Source organism: Chrysemys picta, chromosome 6 (assembly GCF_011386835.1).
Source record: "Chrysemys picta bellii isolate R12L10 chromosome 6, ASM1138683v2, whole genome shotgun sequence".
NCBI classification, from domain to species: domain Eukaryota; kingdom Metazoa; phylum Chordata; order Testudines; family Emydidae; genus Chrysemys; species Chrysemys picta.
In genome coordinates this window covers 95,070,330-95,091,792 of record NC_088796.1, presented here as the reverse complement: position 1 = coordinate 95,091,792, position 21,463 = coordinate 95,070,330, and the positions used below count along the sequence as shown (strand labels likewise).

The window sequence follows — 21,463 nt, the reverse complement described above, 5'->3', positions numbered from 1 at the left end:
CCACTGGATGTCACTGTTTCTCCTCTGAAATACAGCTGCAAGGGCACATTTATCTGGCTCCAAATAATGAAGTTGGGGTGCTTAAAGACAGGGCTGAATGAACCAATAGGCCCAGGCCTAGCACACAATTTTGAGGCTTCCTCTACCCCGATATAGAAAGAGCAGCCTCTACACTGACTGCAATCACTAGGGTTGCCAACTTTCTAATCACATAAAACTGAACACCTTTGCCCTGCTCCCTGCCCCACCCCTACCCTCTCCACCCCCCTCCCTCCATCGCTTGCTTTCCCTCATCTTCACCGGGCTGGGGCAGAGGTTCGGGGTGTGGGCTCCGGCCAGGCAGCACTTACTTCAGGCAGCTCCCAGAAGCAGCTGGCATGGCTAAGCGGAGGAGCCAGGGGGCTCTGTGCACATGCTCCCAGGTGCCAACCCCGCAGCTCCTATTTGGCCACAGTTCCTGGCCAATGGGAGTTACGGAACTGGCGCTCAGGGTGAGAGTGCGTGGAGCCCCCGGGGATGCCCCTGCACATAGGAACCAGACATGCCAGCCACTTCCGGGAGCTGCACGAAGCCAGGGTAGGTAGGGAGCCTGCCTTAGCCCCACTGCACCGCCAACCGGACTTTTAGCGGCCCAGTCAGCAGAGCCAATAGGGTTCCTTTTTGACTGGGTGTTCCAGTCGAAAACAAGACACCTGGCAACCCTAGCAATCACCCCATTAGAGACGCAGGTGGGGAAGCAGAAGCAACGTGGCATAACTAGTAATCAGGAAGGCCCTGAGGAGCAGCATATGGTCAGCTGGCACACAGTTAGCAGCAGCTCTAACAGTGCTGGACAATGCACAAGATAAGCTGCAGCAGAATACTGACAGTGCACAGTAGAGACGTTGTTTGCCAGCTTGCGGGTGTGGGGGGACAGAGAAATGGGATGAAGAAGCAATACTCATGAAGACAAGAGGGGAGTGGATAGGAACTGCAGAATGGGCTGAGATGTTTCTGTGAAAAGAAAGTGTTGCAATAAGGTAGGAATGGTGTAACCCTAACATTTCTGAGCTGCTCCAGGTGAACCTTGTTAGCAGTGTGCTGTAATTAGAATTACAAATGCTAAGGGGTGGAAGCCAGAGCTTTAAAAGGAAAGTATTGGATGTTTGATCTATTTCCATTTTCCACATTCTTCACAATTTTCATCTTTCACTCCATAACCAAGTGTACTTTCAATAATAGCATCACTGCCCAAGGGTCATTTATTACCAATTTTAACTATAATTTATAGGCAAGGTTGATAGCATCACCTACTATTAAGGTTGCCCACCACTTCCATTTATAAGACCCTGTTTGTATTGTTTATAACTTTAACTGTTTTAAAACCTTGAATTTTCCACACTGTCTGCCTCAGGCTGAAGTTTTTTGGAAAATTTCAGCCAAAATGGATTAGCTGTTTCCAAGAATGAGGTGAAAGAATAATAATGGCGCCTGTGTAATCCGAATTTGGCCACTTTGCACATATGCATTATGATTAGAGCTGGTTGGCAATTCTCTAGTGGAACAGTTTTCATCTTCCTCTGCCTGTGCAGGTTTAAACTAGTGTAAATGGTGATTACTGTATAAATTGAAGTCTTTAAACCAGGATCTGAGGACTTCAGTAACTCAGCCAGAGGTTATGGGTCTATTTCAAGAGTGGGTGGGTGAGGTTCTGTGGCCTGTAATGTGCAGGAGATCAGACTAGATGGGACCATCGTGATCTTCTGGCCTTCCAGTCTATGGGTCCATTGGAAAATGCTGATTCAGCAGAATTGAGACATTCTACAGGAATGTGTCTTATTTCCATCAAAATTATGAATGGAAGCCAGGAAGATTTCCGGTGGAAGCCTGTCTCATCTGCTTGCTCACTTCCAAGGGCTTCTAGGCCCCATGCCAGCCCACCTGGTAGGCTGCCAAGGTGCCAGAGCTCCCAGGCAGCCCACCTGGAGGGCTGCCACAGAGCTGGAGCTTCTAGTACTTGTAAGGTCCCCTATTCCTTACAGAGAATCTGAGCCCAAGGGTTTTTGTTTGTTTGTTTTTTTATTAAATTTCCCCTCCACCCCCTGCTTTGGTTCCTTTTTGGTGCATTCAGAATAATAAAAAACAAAAAAATATATAGTATGCAAATAAAATGCATAAACCCATTAAACAAGCAACACTTGTTACATCCTATATAGCCTGCTCCTGTTTTCACTGCAGTCAATGGGAGATTAGTCATAGATTTAACTGGGAGCAGAAACAGAACCAGCACTTCTGGGGCTGAGGTATCCAAGCATTACCCCAGTGCAAATAATAAAGCAATAAATAGTAATCCTGGTGAAGTTTAGCATCTGATACTAATGCAGTGAGAGGGGGCAATATTTTATTTCTTAAGGTTTTTCTGCATAAGTGATGAACTTATGGTAAACAATTATCGTGATGCAGAGAACAAGACATTGATGTTCCTACCCTCTGAACAGACCAAAGACAAAAATACAGAAGTGAGGAAAACAATTTTAAAGGCTAAACACTCTTCTTAGTTAAACTGGAATCAACTTGGAGTAATGCTATTGAAGCCACCTGAATTACTCAGAGTGGATACCCCTGTAACTGGGAACAAAATTTGGTCCTATAAATAAACTCACCATTCCATATCTCATCAAGTTAGCAGTGCAGTGTGCTATCTGAAAAGCCGTTTTACTCATCTAGTCTGGCCTTCTGAAATTCCCATCCAGACCCAAGTAAGATCTAAGGTCAAATTCATATCCTTCCTGGGATTTGGTCTTATGGGTACCTCAAATAAGAGCAAAAGGATGTAAACATTTAACCTCTAAGCCTAGTTTTTCTTAGGTTTTCCTGCACACCCTCCTGATCTTTTCCCACTTCTCTTATATGCTTGAGGTTTACAAGCTGCACCTGTCCCAGTGAGTCAGCAGGAGTTACTCCACAGCTTTATTCAAGGTTATAACTCAGGCCAACAGCATGGGTCAACAGCACTCAATCTCTGTGCAAGGTCAGAGATCCTGCCAGCCTGTTAGAGACATTTAGGGACAAATGCTTCCCTTGCTTATAGCTATGCAACCCCAGTAAACTTGACGGTGTAACCAGAATTTGGCATTAAGTAGGAGTTACAATTCCTTCTTATTTCCAGTCCCAGCTGTTTTTTCACTGCATCAAGGTGCTATGGACATAAAATAAATATTGTATTACTGAGGCCAAAATTTTCAAACCTAAAGTCAAGCACCTAAATAATAGCGACCTGGTTTTATGAGGTGCTGATCACCCACAACTCCTGAAGTAAAACTAAAGCAACTACCTGTTGGCATACACCGCACCATCATTGTTCACATATATCAAACACACATGCATGACATCTCTATTATACAATGACTAAAGCATGGTATAAAGTGCTGCCTATGTTAAACTGAGACTTAAGTAGGCTGCTAAGGGATCCAACTGGGTGAGTACTCAAAAGTTCAAATTCCATTTGTTACATATTCTCCCACATGGGTGTTGCCGCCTGAAGAAGCTGGTACGTCAAGAAAAATACACCACAAACAACTACTGTCCCATGTAGCCGGTATGTGTCCCTTGACATGGCAGCGTTTCAGAGGAGAAGCATAGCTTCCAAGAGCAGATGCGGAAATGGAGAACAGTAGTGAAAGGGCTAAGATTTGAATAAAGTTCTGGCTTGGGGATACATCCTGAAAGCAACATATTAGCTTTTCTTTGCAATTAGAGTCCCATAACTCCAGTATGTTTGGGTCAGAGGCTGTCTTTGAAGTCAGTTTCCTACCATGCTGTTGATTAAGATATATTTGGTTTGCAAGGTCTCTAATATGAAACACCTCTATAAACATGGTATTACAGGGCATCTTTAAACAGATTGCTGAATGTCTTTCTTAGCTTAGATTTGCCTGGACTTAGATGCACAGAAAGTATGGTTGTGTTCAGCATTTCATAGGCCACAAAGCTGGCTAACCGTGTTCTGACAGTCATCAGCCACATGGTGTATCCGATATGCTTATGGTCATGTGGTTTTATGAGGTTTGTAGCATTTTCTGTACAGATACCACCTGAAAACATCATCATATGCTCAGATGTGGCAACTCTTCCCTGAGGGTTATTATTTACATGTTAGAAAAATTATTTCGAAATACCGTCAACTCCATCTCCTCCCACCAATGATATCTAAGTGTTGCAATACCTAAGTATTTACTAACTTTTTTTTTCTACACTGACTTTGCAGAAACCAAAGCAGACAATGTGACAACATAGTTTATTATAGTCTGAATGGTAAAAAAATACCACCATTGGAAAGCCTGGAAATAATCAAGAGAGAGTATGATCACTCGCCATCAGTAACATCTGCATGGGATCTCAGATTTTAAGGACTCCCTAACTCTTTATATAGTTGACACTCCTTATTAGAAGTGGCAAATAATTTGTACTACAGTACAAATGACTACAGTAATTTATTTGATGGATGTTGACAAATTGTCCATGAACAGATTGTGATTTACTCCAATTTCATTGTTTGGAATTATTTGTCACATAATTTCAGCAAATACTTGTATTTCTTTACATTGTTTGCAAGGCAGTTGTATTTGCAATTCAAGCTACACACACAGGTCATGTGGTATGTTTATGTTCCCTTGACTGGAGTAATTCAGATTCAGGTTTCTGGTGAGAATAACTGCAAATACAAATTTGAAATTAATATTATGTGAATACTAATATTAGGTGATCCCGGCAATTACAGACCGGTAAGTCTAACGTCAGTACCGGGCAAATTAGTCGAAACAATAGTTAAGAATAAAATTGTCAGACACATAGAAAAACAAACTGTTGAGCAATAGTCAACATGGTTTCTGTAAAGGGAAAATCGTATCTTACTAATCTATTAGAGTTCTTTGAAGGGGTCAACAAACATGTAGACAAGGGGGATCCAGTGGACATAGTGTACTTAGATTTCCAGAAAGCCTTTGACAAGGTCCCTCACCAAAGGCTCTTACGTAAATTAAGCTGTCATGGATAAAAGGGAAGGTCCTTTCATGGATTGAGAACTGGTTAAAAGACAGGGAACAAAGGGTAGGAATTAATGGTAAATTCTCAGAATGGAGAGGGGTAACTAGTGGTGTTCCCCAAGGGTCAATCCTCAGACCAATCCTATTCAACTTATTCATAAATGATCTGGAGAAAGGGGTAAACAGTGAGGTGGCAAAGTTTGCAAATGATACTAAACTGCTCAAGATAGTTAAGACCAAAGCAGACTGTGAAGAACTTCAAAAAGATCTCACAAAACTAAGTGATTGGGCAACAAAATGGCAAATGAAATTTAATGTGGATAAATGTAAAGTAATGCACATTGGAAAAAATAACCCCAACTATACATACAATATGATGGGGGCTAATTTAGCTACAACGAGTCAGGAAAAAGATCTTGGAGTCATCGTGGATAGTTCTCTGAAGATGTCCATGCAGTGTGCAGAGCCAGTCAAAAAAGCAAACAGGATGTTAGGAATCATTAAAAAGGGGATAGAGAATAAGACTGAGAATATATTATTGCCCTTATATAAATCAATGGTACGCCCACATCTCGAATACTGCATATGGATGTGGTCTCCTCATCTCAAAAAAAGATACACTGGCACTAGAAAAGGTTCAGAAAAGGGCAACTAAAATGATTAGGAGTTTGGAATGGGTCCCATATGAGGAGAGATTAAAGAGGCTAGGACTCTTCAGCTTGGAAAAGAGGAGACTAAGGGGGGATATGATAGAGGTATATAAAATCATGAGTGATGTGGAGAAAGTGGATAAGGAAAAGTTATTTACTTATTCCCATAATACAAGAACTAGGGGTCACCAAATGAAATTAATAGGCAGCAGGTTTAAAACAAATAAAAGGAAGTTCTTCTTCACGCAGCGCACAGTCAACTTGTGAAACTCCTTACCTGAGGAGGTTGTGAAGGCTAGGACTATAACAGCGTTTTAAAGAGAACTGGATAAATTCATGGTGGTTAAGTCCATTAATGGCTATTAGCCAGGATGGGTAAGGAATGGGGTCCCTAGCCTCTGTTTGTCAGAGGATGGAGATGGATGGCAGGAGAGAGCTCACTTGATCATTGCCTGTTAGGTTCACTCCCTCTGGGGCACCTGGCATTGGCCACTGTCAGAAGACAGGATACTGGGCTAGATGGACCTTTGGTCTGACCCGGTATGGCCGTTCTTATGTTCTTACTCTGCAATTGTCACTTAAGACTGTCTGTTTCAAATAATATCTAAAATAACCTCACTTGCTTGTATATTCATGGAAATCAAATATAAGGTACACTAAGAAAGTCAGAGTCTTATTCCCCTTCTGGTCTCCAGGCACCAGCATAGGAAGCTGGTGCTTGGGGCAGCCAATTCAAAGGGGCGGCACTCCGTCCGGTATCAGGGCAGTACGTCCGGGTCCTCGGCGGGAATTCGGCGGGGAGTCCCTCATTCCCTCTTTTCCTCTTTGAGCTGCCACCGAATTGCCGAAGAGGAAGAAAGGGAGGACCCGCCGCCGAATTGCCGCCGAAGAAGCGGCGTGATTGAGTTGCCGCCGAAGTGCCGCCGCTCATCTCTCTCTTTTTTTTTTTTTGCCGCTTGGGGCAGCAGAAAAGCTGGAGCCGGCCCTGCCAGACCATATAAAAGGTTTATAAATCTGCCCTCACCGGAAGCAGTAGCAGTTGGGCACAGATTTTTAAAGGCCATTATGCCCTTAAAGATGTAAACAGGTATCCATGGGAGTTAATCACTTAGGAGCTTTTGAAAATCCCAGTATGTGCCTATCTTCGACTTCAGGGGCCTAAAGATCTTTAAAAATCTGGCCCTTTAGTCCTTTAGCTCAAGTGATAAAGGCTTTTAGCAATGAAAGTCTCCAAGCAGGCTCAGTTACAAAAAAACACAAAATGATCACAAGCAGTTAAAGCAAATTATTTGAAAAATTTAAACAAATTTGTGGAACTTTTTCTATTATTTGTTTAACTCTACAAAAGGGCCAGCACAACAACCCTGTTTTAGTATGAACAGTCCACGGTTTCCTAGACAGCTGTAAAATCTTTTAAGAAATGAAGCAGTAAAATGAGCAGTAACAAAGAGGCTGCTTGATTTCCTGTCCCTGAACACCCCAGATACAATTGCAATACTTGGTTTCCTGGTATCCTGCTTTTGGCAGTTCAAAATGATTTGGGATAATGAGTTGTGCCGGTGCTATTTCATATTACACACACACTAAAGCAACTCAAAAATCAGGAAATACCAAAATTAAATATGCCTGTGCAATCTTAATTTGGCCCCCTTGTGCATATGCATTATGAAACAGTGTTTAATTACATGATATATACTATTTTTTTCCATAGGACCCTTGCCTCATTCCATGCACAAAATGGACTGTGCTCACCTAATGAGCAGCTATTCTGTATTTTGTTTGAACAACAAGGAAAAATGTATGACCCTATGCCTTATTTACTACACACTACTCAAACCCTGCTCTGAAGATAGAATTACTAATATCCTCATGGCCTTTTCTATGGCACTCATCACAATGATATCCAAAAGCTTCACAAACATTCATGAATTTATTTTCACAAAAACCCTGTGAAGAGGAAATGTATTATCTACATTTTACAAAGGGGGAACTAAGATGCAGAGATATCCACTGATTTGAGTGCTCATTTTGAAATGCCTAGGATCTGATTTAGTATTACGTAGCACTTTATATGTTCAAAGCACAGCTCCCGTTGACTTCAGTTGCACCTTTGAGTGCTCAGCACTTCTGTAAATGAGACTATGTGAGAAAATGATGAACATGCAATTAGTGATCCTCTCGCATGGTGAAAAGTTTGGTATAAGTGACTAGCCCAGCATCACACAGGAACTCTGTGGCAGAGGTAGCGGTAGAATCCAATTCTCCAGGGCAGCATTCTCTTCCTGCAAGCCTCTGCCTCATTCATAGGCACCAACTCCGTGGGTGCTCTGGGGCTGGAGCACCCATGGGGAAAAATAGTGAGTGCTGAGCACCCACCATCAGCCCACTATCAGCTCCCCCACCCCCTCCAGGGCCTCCCACTCGCCAGTGGCGCCTCCCCTTCCCTCCCAAAACCTCCTGCCTGCCGTGAACAGCTGTTTCGCAGCATACAGGAGGCTGGAAGGTAGGGTGACCAGATGTCCCGATAAATTTTTGTCCCAATATTTTGCGCCGCCGCGATCACTCGGCTTTTTTTTGTTTGTTTTTTGCCCCCCCCGTGTCCCAATATTTTCTTCATCTCATCTGGTCACCCTACTGGGAGGGATGGGGGAGGAGCAAGGATGTGGCACACTCAGGGGAGAGGGCGGAACTGGGTGGGAAGAGGCGGGACGGGGATGGAGCTTGGGTGGGAAGTAGCAGGGCAGGGGTGGGGCCTTGGGGGAAGGAGTAGAGCAGGGGCATTTTGAAAAGTCGGCACCTGTGGCCTCATTCACTACATGCCTTCCAACTTCTGCGACAAATGGGATAGGGGATAGACAACAGTTTCTGTCACTATCCAATCCTGATTCATACCCATAGCAAGCCCATCATCATGTGCACTGAATGAGGCAGGGGTCTTGTGGGAAAAATAATATGTTAGCATGTGATTAAAGACAGTTTATAATGCATGCACACATCAGGGCCAGATGAAAGTTACACAGGCAATCTTAATTCTGGCATTTCCTAACTTTTGAGGGCTTGCATCTAGTGACTCTCAGCCCAACTCTGTGGCTCCCAGCCCCGGTCTCCTTGCTCAGCCAAATGCACTCTCCTTCCCAGTCCCAGTTCTCTCTTTCCCAGCCTCCAGTCCCAGTTTCCACCACCACCCACCCCAGGCACCTTGTCCCAATCTCCTCCCACTCCATAGCCCATTCGACTTTGATCCCCTCTGTATTTGAATCAGGCAGCTTCCTCCTCCATGTTGCCTGGCCCAGCAGGGGGTCATTGAGAGCGCAGGAGACCATCTCCCTGGAGCCCATAGCCTGCAGCAGCTCAGAGCTACAACTGCAAAGAAAGTTCTGCTCAGCCCTAGACGGGGAGCATGCCCAATGCACACGACATCTTAGCTGCTAAAATCAAAGCCTGTACTGAGCATTTGCAAACTGTGTTTTTGTTTGGGTTTCTTTTGTGTGTAAAGCTTATAACTTGACCAAAATTTGGGCTGATTTTCCCAGAGATAGCAAAAGGCACATCCCTGGCACAAAGGCCCTGCACCAAATTTCAAGTCTCTGATCCAAAGCATAGGGGTGCTAGAGATTTTCAACAAAAGGGTCACCAGAATCTTTTAAAGTTGGCGAAACATATTTTTCCTTAGCCTCTTTCTGAAAAATGGCTGAACCATTTTGGATGAAATTTTCCAGACAAATGCAGCCTCAGGCAAATATCCAGCAGGGAATATTTGGGAAATGGTTAAAGTTTGGCAAATCTATAAGCAGCTGAAAACATGATCTTGTAATCGGAAGTGCTAGCAACCTTAATAATAGGCAATGCTACCGACCCTACCAATAATGAATTTATTTATTTTTTCACTCCACCTCCAGGTTTATTTAATTGAGGCATTTCAAGGTAAGGCCAAAGGTGAGGGCAATATCAGGCTATCTGACAAAGCTCCAAGCCTAGCCAGTCTGATAACTGGTTATATTTTCTGTTAAGAATCTTTTTTACTATAGTCTGAGAATCCTTTGGAAATGGTTATCTTCAAGTCAGTTAAATATTAAAAGATCACCTTCTGGCACACTTGTATCAATGAAATGGTGACACAGCATTCAGATGAGCCTCTGATAAGGATATGTAAATTTTGACAGTGTGTTTATCAACTGAGTGATTGTTCACATAGAGATAGTTCACACAGAGAGCAAAATGCTCAGATGTCATCTGAAACAAAAACACTGGTAACAGAAACATGGAAAGAGAGATAAAGAATAGCTATGATGGATTTAGCACATTGCCAGAAATATGAAAGGCAACAGACCCAATTCTCCTCTCACTTACACTTTCTGCACAACATATAGCTCATTTAATTGCTGAGGAGTTATCCTAATTTCAGTGAGATTCCCCAGAATCAGGCCCAATGTATTTCTTTATGTAGGTAACTAGGTACACCAATTTTAAAGAGACACTGTCAACTTGAAATGTATCAGTTTTTAAAAATTATTTTAAATTAGTTTTGAAGACCCTAATTGCTCCAGAGTTCCCCCTGACCATTTTTGCAATTTTACGTCTTAAATAAAAAATTTCCTCCCCTGTTGCGTGAAAGACCCTCAAAAAGGGAAACTGACTAACAGACTATACACAGAAACTAGTCAAACTGACTATAATCTAGGTCAGTGGTTCCCAAACTTTAACAACCTTGAACCCCTTTCACTAAAATGTCAAGTCTCGCAAACCTCCTCCTAAAAATGAATATTTCCAGGGATTTTCTTCTTTACCTGAGTATAAATTATAAAAGCAGTGATCTTGGAAATATAAAATTTGTTTTTTATGACATGCTTAGTACACACTATTTATTAGTAATTATTATTTATCATTACAGTATTTTTATTACATTATGAAAACGGCAACACTCTTCCAAGATCTCACTTTTGTAGCTTGTATCACTTTGAATAAGCCTGTTATAAGACAAAGCTCCTATGTTTCATCAAGGAGTATCAGATGTGAAACAGCATGAAGGTATTTAAGACGCCAACTCAAAGAGTTCCCCCTCACAAGCATTCAGGTCTTGAGCAGTCTAGGCAAACAATGCATGTTACAACAAAGCTTAAACTTGTTCTTCATAATAATTTTAAAAACAATACTAGCTGCCTATTTCATTTTATAAACAGCAAAAAAATATCCACCTCTCTTTCCATTTCTTATAAGGCATCTTGAAGTTTAAATCTCCTCAGTGTGATAGATATGCTTGTTTTGATCTGCTTAGCTCTTGGAAGTCCAAGGGCTCCAGGCTGCAGGCCCCAGGCTGCCCAGGGTCTGTAGGGACAGCTTTATCCGCCATTAGGGAATTTTTTCCCGAGAACCCCCTGTAACATTATGCAAACCCCCAGGGGTTCATGAACCCCAGTTTGGGAACCACTGATCTAGGTGCTACACACAGTAAACAAATTGGGGAAAAAACAACACCAAAACTTTTTTCCTAATCTCTTCTATTTGTAGTAAATGTAGCTGTTCCCTGTAACAAACAGTAGGAAAAATGTTTGCAGACAGAAGTGTGACTTCTAAATTGATAGGACCCCTTTAAATTACCAAATGTTTTTAAAGTGATAATCTGTTCTCAAAGCCTCTGGTCTTATCCAAAAAAAAATCACTGGAAGCTACAGTCTCCTCTGAGTTATACCAATGCAAAACCATAAACTTCAGTGGGGTTGCACCAGCCAGGGTAATTTAGAAGGCCCAGATTTAAAGGAGAGGAATGTGTACTGAGGTTCTGAACTGCTGGTAAAGGGCTGGCTTTTCTACAATTTAGGATTTTATTTGCAGTTACAAATCATGGCACTTTTAGTACTAGACTTTCATGATTCTATCTTTTCACTGTCCCATCTAGCAACAGGATAAAGAAGAGAATCAGATTCCAGCATGGCACAAAGGATGCTGCTCTTTTTCAGGCCCCAAGAGTGTTTCAAGAGTGTTCTGAAAGCAGCTTGTGCCCACATCGTGTATTGTTTATTATCCACACTTTGGGTGAATGACCTGGTATCTTGTTTTTGTCTTCGTGTGGTATTTTAAGTGAGCAGGGCTTTCCATTCTCCGTGTTTCTCAGCACGTATGTATTTAGCACAGTCTGTCCCGTTTGTGTAGTATTGGAGAAATCTCTGAGGTTTAAAGAGAGACTTTGGCAGGGAGGGCAAAAAAATGTATCAGTTAAACATAAATCCATTTAACATCCTGTACTTTTCCAAGATTACCTTGTCACTTGTTCTATTTGTTACAGATATTTGGCTCATACAGGAATTTTTGGCACGATTGCCTAAAAGGCTTTAATTTAGCCTCCCTTTGCAAATTATTGAAGGGTAGGACTATTTGGAAGGGCAAATGAGGGTTTTAAGCTGTCATCTTTATTTCTGGGTGTAATCAAAGAGACCACTACATGAAATTATTTGCGGTTGTAAATGAAGAATCATGCAAAATTGTGCTTGTAATTATTGGAGAGTACAAATATTGCAGGAGCAAAAGGGAGGTTTGTATTAAGTATGATTATTATTATTATTAACAACAACAGGCCTTCAGAAACTATTCTTCCTACTACTTCAAACTTCACTGCAGCCATCCCAAAAGTATCCATGAAAATTAATGCCATCCAAAGTCATTAACAAGGCATGGTAGGAACTGGTAACTTGCTACCCATTTTAAGGTTTGTTTTGGCCAGCTTAGTTGCGGAGGGTAGGAGGGGGGCGGGAAATCATGTCTGCCTGGTATAACTTCTATCTGATCTCTAGTCAGAAGAGAATTTGTTTTGTTTTTTTTCTTTTTAAATTCCAGGTTAATTGGAAGAAGCACTTTTCAGCCATAGGATTTTGATAGACAAATCATAGTTTATAAATGCCTTTGGCCAAATAGCTTTAGTTCAGAGCAGTGGTGTGGTTAAAATTTTTTTAAAAAAAGCAGAAGTGGATAAACTAGCCTAAACTCCATATTCCCCAAAGGAGAAGTGGGAAAACTCTGTTTACCCACATTTACCCTTGACTACATTACTGGCTCAAAAAGCTTAGAATCCCACAGACAACAGTGCTTATAAATTCCATAGGCCACATAGCTCAGTGCCAAGATTTACAAAGTTAGGACTCTAAAATTAGGTTCCTAAATCCATATTTAGGCACCTGAAGAAGTACCTTGATTTTTCAGAAGTGCTGAGCACTCAGCAGTTCCTGTTGGCCTTTGCTGGTTCTGGGAATAGTGCACAATCTGTCTCAACAAAATTCCAAATTATGCTGGTTTTGCCAGCATTGCTTGCCACCACTTCTGGATCTGTAGGTCTGTTTCAAGAAATATACCCAGACCCAGACATCCTAAGAAGACCCACTGATAACAGGGAGTACAGATGACAATTTATATGTCAACGTCAAGAGAGAAAATGTTAGGAATTAAAGAGCCTGTAGAAGAGAATTTGCACTTCCTGCCTCAGGTGACGCATTGCTAATTAGAATCTGAAACAAACCTATTCATATGGCTTAATCAAAGAAATATTTAAGTAATGCAGCCATTCTTAATTTATTAACATTTGAATAAAAACAAAGGCTTTTTGAAAATAGGAAGTATTTGTTAATACTTGTTAATATAGTATAATATAAACAATAATAAAGGAGAACTTCATTAGACTATTGTAGTTTGAAAAACTGAATATAGAAAAAAAAATCAATAAATTCAAAATTAAGGTTCCACAGACAACCTTTATGTTGTCAAACACCTTTGGTATCCTTGACCTATCTACACATGCATTCCTGAGACACCTTTATAAATCTCAGATCATAATTCTACAATTCTCAGTATGAGCCATACAAGGGCCACATATAGGAAAGCCATCCAATCACAGACCCACCTCCAATTCAGTCTACTTTTCAGCCTGCAGTACCAAGATCTCCTTTGCTGAGAGTGGGATCCAATTCTGAGAGGTGCTGAGTGCTCTCAGCTTCCATTGCTTTCCACATACAGATGAAAAACTTGTCCGTCCCCCCAACCCATCTGCCTGCTGAAGTCAAGGAACAGCAACACTTTCACTTCTTTCTCTCATCTTTACATACCACTCACAAACAAACACCACCACCTTCTTCCAGCCACCATCACAATTTATGCCATGACCCCCATCAAAGTTATTCACCCTCTCTCTGCTGACAAGACATATCTATCTGCTTATCTCGTTTGCCATTTTCATATGGATCTGAGACCCTACCATCCCAAGGCACCCAAGCAGACATTCCCTAATCCAAACCTGTTAGAATTTGGGAAAGAGGGGCCAAATTCAAGCTCCAGATTCAAACCTATCCTTCAGTGTTTGTTCTGGATTGGATCCAAAACTGGAGGGGGCCTATTTTCCACATGTACATTAGCTGTTGGCAAAAAAAAAAAAAAAATGCACAAGAGCAGCTATTCTTACAAGATTTAAATGCAAAATGGTAGACAAATTTCACAAGATTCACCTTTGGTCCAAAATATCATGAGCTTGCCATGCAGTTAGTCCTGTTTCAGCCTGTAACCCAGATACCAAACCCTGACCTCAACCTGTTTGGGATCAGAAGTTAGAACCTGAAAATGCTTTCTTCACCCAAATCTAATTATAGCCTGGTTCCAGGTACACTTGAGCTTCATTCTAGCCTAGAGTTAACTGCCATAATGCTGCTCATTGTACAGAGGCCAGCTTGTTACTTATCCAAGTTATAGGTCGTAACTGAGGCATGTCTGTCTTTGGAGAAGAAGAGGAGATTTCACCCAGATGCAGATGCTGTCAGTAAGGCTAAGGATCCTAACCTAACACTAAGGCCTAACGATGGCTGGAGGGCATGGATGTGAGCACCGGAAAGGTTCTGAATAAGACTTAATAAGGACTAATAAGAGGTTCTGACAGGTTCTTATTAAATCAGAAGCTTTCATAAAACTGTCAATTATATGACCCAAATACAGAAAAAAGAATTCACATTTACTTCCCAATATATTTTTTCAGGGTCATACTTATATTCCCTGTCATAGAAGTGGACTTTTATACTATTAGGGCTAGACAGTGCTTAAAGCTCGATTCTCCACTAACTCCAAGCACAGCTCAGGCGGTGTGGAGAGGGGGAGCTCCAGCCCGCTTGCTATGGCTCCCTGGTTCAGGGACACATTGCCCCAGAGGAAATAAAGCTGCACAGGATCCTCCCTAACGTAGGCCACTGGCATAAGGTCCCTCGTACCTTATATTAGTATTGGATCAGACCTAGCACAGCTCCACTACACTCTTTTCCACACCCTGTCCTGCCCATGCTCCGCCCCAGCACACCCCATTCCTCCTCTTACATGGAGGATGGGGGCCAGCTGATGCAGGTGGCAGCAGAATTGCCACCAACAGCTTTACAGCAGTAGAGTGTATTCTTCACAAGGTGGGATTCTTTACTGGCCGTCTCCAGCCACTCCAAAACCATTTTGCACCGCACATGCAAAGCACAGTGGCTTTAGCATACCAGAAAATCTGTCTGTTTCGGTCAGGAGCTGCTGCTGGTACACAGCCACTTCCTCTCCAGCCATGGCAGCACAAGCCATAACAAAGTTCTTACAACCTTTCCCTTATTTTACGTTAGTGGATTTAAATGAAAGCTAAAACAGGAGGCAAGGGGGTGAGGCAAGAGACAGAAGCTGTTCAGGTTTTAAAGTACTGTTTTCAGGGCTTACCCATCAGGCGCCACTTTAAAAAAGGTCTTTTTGTTTACATTGTAATAAACACGAGACAGTACCTCATCCATCGTTACAGTTCCTTTGGGTGGCATCAGCTTGTCATCACCATAGCAACCATCTAGCTGCAAATATAGTGTCATATAATTTATTTTGTGATTGGGGATCTGCCCCCAACAAAGCAGGCAGAGAGACAGTCACTAAACAATTGCTCAGCTCAACAGCCACTCTTGGTGATGTCAGGCTGACATTAGGCACAGCAACAGTGATAGCCAGCAGTGTGGCAATGATGACACTACCCCAAATGCAACACTACTGCTGGCATCAGTGGATCCTGACCCCTACCATGAGACACCAATATTAACCCCTTGTAGCCCTAACCCATTTTATGTGACCAGAGCTAAACTGGAAATAAAGACCATTCTCTTTCCAGCTATCTTGTGTGCGCCCAGGGGCTGTGGAGCACCATTTAAAGTGGGGAGGCATGGGTGGGAGGGGGTCCAGTTCTGCCCCCGGGGGATGGGAGGAGCCAGGGGAGGGCTGGAGAGCAAGCCCGCACTGCATTCACAGTACAGCAACTCCTGTTTTGCAGGGCTGGGCCCATAGGGCTCTTGCCCCAGCATGCAGGTGGGGCCTTCCCTACTGCCCTCTTTCTGGCCCTGGCATCAGCAAATTACTTGCCCTGAGGTGGGCTGTGGCAGACCAAAAAGTAGCCAGATCATGACCCAGGGGACCGCATTCCCCCTTGCACACCCCAGCTCCATGGCCTGTGTGTGTGTCACATTGTCAAGCTACGGTGTCAGAAGAAAACTATCTTTGGCAAAAATTGAGCAAATAAAACCACCTGAATCTCCTGATTGGGAAGGGAACCTGGCTGAGAACCATTGAAGGTAGTTGCAGCTAGAACTAGGTGAAGTTTTTTTGGCTGAAACTTTTCTCAGTGAAATGTGCAATTCAGTGACACAAACATTTCATGAATGTTTATGGGGAGTACCTCTCAAACATGTGGGGCAGCACAGGAGAAAGAAGGAGGGTGTTTATCCAAAAATTTAACAAGTGGGCAGTGGAGGCTGACATCATGAGTCCATTGGAGGTCCATCAACACCTCATTTGTAAGTGAAAAATGGTAGGTGGTGTACAGAGGGACCCTTGAAAGGCCTTGCAAGTGAATACAAGCAGCTTATTGTTGATGCGATAGAGAAGGGAGAGCCAGTGGAAGGATGCAAAGAAAGGTGACATGGTCAAAGCAATGGATGAGGAAAATGATCTTTGCAGCAGCATTCTAAATGGATATAAGTGTGGCAAGATTGCATTTGTCCCAGCCAGAGAGAAGGATGGTGCAGTAATCGAGATGTGAGATTATTTGAGCCTGGAGGAGAGAGAGTTTTAGTAATGAATAAGAAAGGCCGTATCTTAAAGATATCATGCAGAAAGAATCAACAAAAGATTTAGGGCATGCCTATGCTTCAAGCTGGAGGTGTAATTTCCTGTTCGAGAAGACATACCCACACTAGCTCTGATTGAGCGATCATACTAAAAATAGAGTTTACCAAAGGCAGCATGAGTGGCAGGGGAGGCCAGCCGCCCCAAATACACATCTTGGACAGGCGCATACTCAGGGCAGCTAGCACCTCGTGCCATTGTAGCTACACTCTATTTTTAGCATGTTAGGTTGATAAGAGCTAGCACAGGTATATCTACTCCAGCTAGAAATTATACCTCTAGCTTGAAGTGTAGGCATACCCTTAGACACAGCCGGACTGCAAGGACCTAGAGAGATGTTCAGGTCAAAGATGACACGTACATCATGGGTCTGAGTGACAGACAAGATGATGGTGTTGTCAGTGCTTAATTTGTGCCAAGACTTGCCAGGGCTGAGCCCCAGCACTCCTAGGCTTAGCAATTCCTAGCCCTGGCACCTCTAGGCTTGCTGCACCAGTTATTAATGTAAAAAAATTGCTTGAGCCCCAGCACCTAATTGCTTGAGCCCCGGCACCTCTTTCATTACAAATTAAGCTCTGGATGTTGCCCACAGTGATCGAGAAAGAAGGTAGTGAGAAAAACTTGGGGGAGGGAGGGAGGGCAGGGGAGATTAGGCGTTCTCTTTTAGCTATGTTGAGATGTCAGAGAGGCAGGCAGAGATTTTAGTGAGTCCAAGGTTGATGCAGATCTATTTGAATTAAACATAAAATTACCGTACTTCTGTTTAGTGAATTGCTTCTCACATTATTTTGAAATTAACCTCTTAGGGTTGGTCTACACTAGGGGGGATCGATCTAAGATACGCAACTTCAGCTACGTGAATAGTGTAGCTGAACTCGACGTATCTTAGATCGATTTACCTCGGGTCCTCACGGCGCGGGATCGACGGCCACGGCTCCCCCGTCAACTCCGCTACCGCCTCTCACTCTGGTGGCGTTCCGGAGTCGACGGGGAGCGCATTCAGGGATCTATTTATCACGTCTAGACGAGACGCGATGAATCGATCCCCGATAGATCGATCACTACCTGCCAATCCGGCGGGTAGTGAAGACGTACCCTTACAAACACACTGAATAGCTATACAGTGTGCTGGTCCATAGACCTGTAACATCCTTATGAATATCCCAGGGTTCCAATGGAACGCTGACAACAGCAGGCCTTCATTTACAGTTCAGCAGCTGCTGCAGCAGGTTAAAACTACTATTCTAGCTCTTCTGATGCTTGTGCACCTTCCATGTGGTGCATCAATACCGATAACCCAACAAAGGGCAAAGCTAGTCCTGGGGATCCCTCCTTAAAGTTACACCATGTTAGGATGAATACTCAAATAGCAGCTGAATTGCTGCCATCAAACCCCCTCACAAAATGTGGCTGTGGGGAAGCTATGTTCTGCAAAGCCCTTCTCCGTCACTGGTAGAGTGAGGCTCATTTTCAATTCCCTACTTCAGAAAAGAAACAGAAATGTGATATGGGGAAATGTGGTAAAGTAAAACAAAACCCAGATGCTTAGCAGTAACAGATACAATTAAAGGAAAAAACCTATTAATCCACCTCTGTGAAACTAGGTTGCATTTTGTTCTTTAAAACATTGTATAGTTTAGCTTTTTTTGGTAAATTTAAACAGAGCCAAAATAAATACTTCTGATGAAATCAAACCTTTTGGGGGTTGGGCTTTTTTTGGGAGTGTGGGGAAGAGGTGTTGTTCTCTCTCTCTCTTTCTCTCTCTCTTTCCATATATTTATGTGGTTCCTGAACCAAAGTGGGCTGGAGAAGTTCAACCTCAGTTCAGAGAAGAGAACATTCTGTACTCTGCACAACAGGCAGGACTGCTGTAAAACAAGATCAACAACATGATCTCAGCAGCAGCACTACAATAGAGACACTTTCAATACTCAAACTGTCCAAAGGATTTCTCCATTTACATTTAAAAAAAAAATCACACACAAGGATATGTGATCAAGGTCAGTGAATTAACTGACTTTCTGCCCTAGAACTAAGTTGTTACATTTCCTCCCCTCCTCCCCCAATGAATTTGGGAAGATTTTTTTCCCCTCAGAGTTGAATCATAGCTGAAGCATTTCCAAGGAAACAATCCCTCCTCCCTCCAAATTCCCTCACGGGTGCACTGCTCAGGGTTTGATTAAAGTAGTTCAATATTTTCTGCCAGTGGCACCTGAATGCTAGGTTTTTCAGCCAGATCCTTTGCTGATATAATCCCAGCAATTTCAGCGGGACTGCACAGGGTAAATCTGCAGATTCCACCCAGAATGTGCATTATACTGAAGCCAAAGTGTTGCCACTTTAATGCGGAAATGGCTCCATTTGCTGTTCTTTCTAAGCCTCTTCTAGGTGATAAACAGTATGACTTCATCTCTCAACCTGTTTACTGTTTAAGATGGTCAATAACAGAATCATTCACAAATTTGGCAAGCTTTGCTAAGAAGCTACTGAAACGGGGGAGGAGTAAAGGGCGGCATAGATTTGAGGGGATGTTTTTGTCTGTGTATTAAGATCTGACCCGTATCTGTAAATCAATGATTCATTATTTCACAAGTTACTGGATCTAGCTGAGTTTTAAATATGGAAATGTGCAGATTTGAAATATAATCATCTGATCCATCTTTTCCTCTTTCAGATCCAATGCAAAGAGGCAGGGGAGAGTTTAAAGTCCACAAACATTCCACATTGATAAGAACTTTAAGATATATTCCTGCATAGTAACCCATCTCAAAACAATCTCAACACTGGACAGGGTGTCAGTAAAGCAGTCACTGTGGATTCCCACTGCCGGAGCTGTGAACAAAATCACTGGTGAAGAGGTGGCTGTTAGAGTAAGAGATAGGAGGCAAAAGGTCCTGCAGTGGTCATTCTAAAAAAAAGTGTGGAGCAGACAGTAACTGAAGTTGTCCAGTAAGGAAACAGCTTTGAGCATGGACCTGTTGTTTGTGCAGGGCATGAATCCAGAGCTTACTCTTGTGGTTTATGATGTCATCAGAATCCCTCTAGGCAATTACAGCCCATCACTCATCATCAGGGCTAGTTCAGACAATGGTGCCAAGCTTGTGTGTGATGGGGGGGGCCCAGGTCACAGGGATCCCCAGCCCAGCAGGTGCAGGTTGAAAGGCTTATGTGATGTTTATTGTTCATGCACCAATGCTGTCCTGGGGAGCATGAGCTCTTTCATTCAGATTAGAAGTTGTCAGGAAATAAATTGAGCCACTTGTGGCATCAGGATGTCTCCATCTTTGTCCCTGTCATGGCTGAGATACATTGCAGGTTCCCCCTTTCTCCTGTTTAACAGGAAATCGTTACTTCCCTAACACACACTCCTGTTCTGGACACATTATGTCCCCTGCCCATGGGACTGAAACCCCTATTAATTTGGCATAAGAGTTTGAGGCAGGTTGGAGAGCAAAAATCATACAATGAATCATGGGCCTCAGAGCCAATGGGTCCAACTGAATAACTTAACAGATGACCCTCTGACTTAACTGAACTGGCCCTGATCCAGTACCTGTTTGTTCTCTATGCGTTACTTATTGTGCTATTTTTATAGCTATAGAGCTGTAAGCTGAAAACAAGCTGGATCACCACAGGATAAGATAGAAAGAACATAAGGAGCATTGAAAGTTTGCTATAGCATGATACAGAGCCCTGGATGCAAATTCCTGCCACTTCCATATGTTCATCATGTGCTGCACCTAACATCACTGTCCACTTGAAATTGTCACCCACTTTGCTCTGATTCTCATCCATCTCTATCACTTTATGCAAATCCACAGAAAGACTCTGATCATTTTTAGATGGAAAAAAATCCTTCCCCTTTCCTTTCCTTATTTGCATGGATTAAAGTTCATATGCATGTTGCCAATGCATTAGTAACCAATTATTCATAATTAATCTCTGGGTGTAACCATGTTTTTATTTGATCTTCAAAAGAATGGATTGCACAAGGTTTTTTCCTTCATCTTTATTTTACACTGATAATATGCTGCCTCATTTCTACAGACACTTGTAAAATAGAGGGTTTTCTTCATATTTACATGTTGGGAAAAATAAATAAATGAATGAAAATAAAACCACTGAATAAGTTTTCCTTAGAATGCTCTCTATTGTCTTCTTCACATAAAGTACATTTAAAAGTACAAATATTTACCCTGCCTAAATAAAAGGTTCTACACTGCCTGTGTGTGTGTGCAGCAAAGGGAATTTGCCAGACAGCTGCCAATATTCAGGACCTGTACACAGGCTGGTTTAGCATTTGTATAGCTATGAACATAAGAAACTTGTAGTCTTCAGAAACTCACCTCACCCTCCTGAGCTGTATGTGTGACACCTGGGAAAATCATTATCCAAAATTGATAATGGATTTCTCAGAAGAAAACTTCTCAGTTTTCCAATGTGTGTCTGGGTTTCAGCATTTCTAACAATATCATTACTTACATTCAGCCTTCCATTCCCAAAGCTCCCAAGGCATTTTATATGCTATACTCCAGAACTGTTTCACTCCTTAAATCCTAATGTCAGGTATATTAGAGGGATGTGAGGTAAGATGCAAAAGCAAGAGTTGATCAATGATGCAAGGTTTGCTGGAAA

The 21,463-nt window shown here is 42.5% G+C and overlaps 1 long non-coding RNA gene across 1 annotated transcript; it reads left to right on the top strand.

Moving 5' to 3' along the window:
- The first annotated feature begins 882 nt into the window (after positions 1–882).
- Positions 883–20,949, top strand: LOC101938469 (uncharacterized). The gene is made up of 3 exons (XR_256035.3): positions 883–1,019; positions 18,628–18,828; positions 19,503–20,949. It is a non-coding gene; the product is annotated as an uncharacterized LOC101938469 (long non-coding RNA).
- Positions 20,950–21,463: the final 514 nt, after the last annotated feature.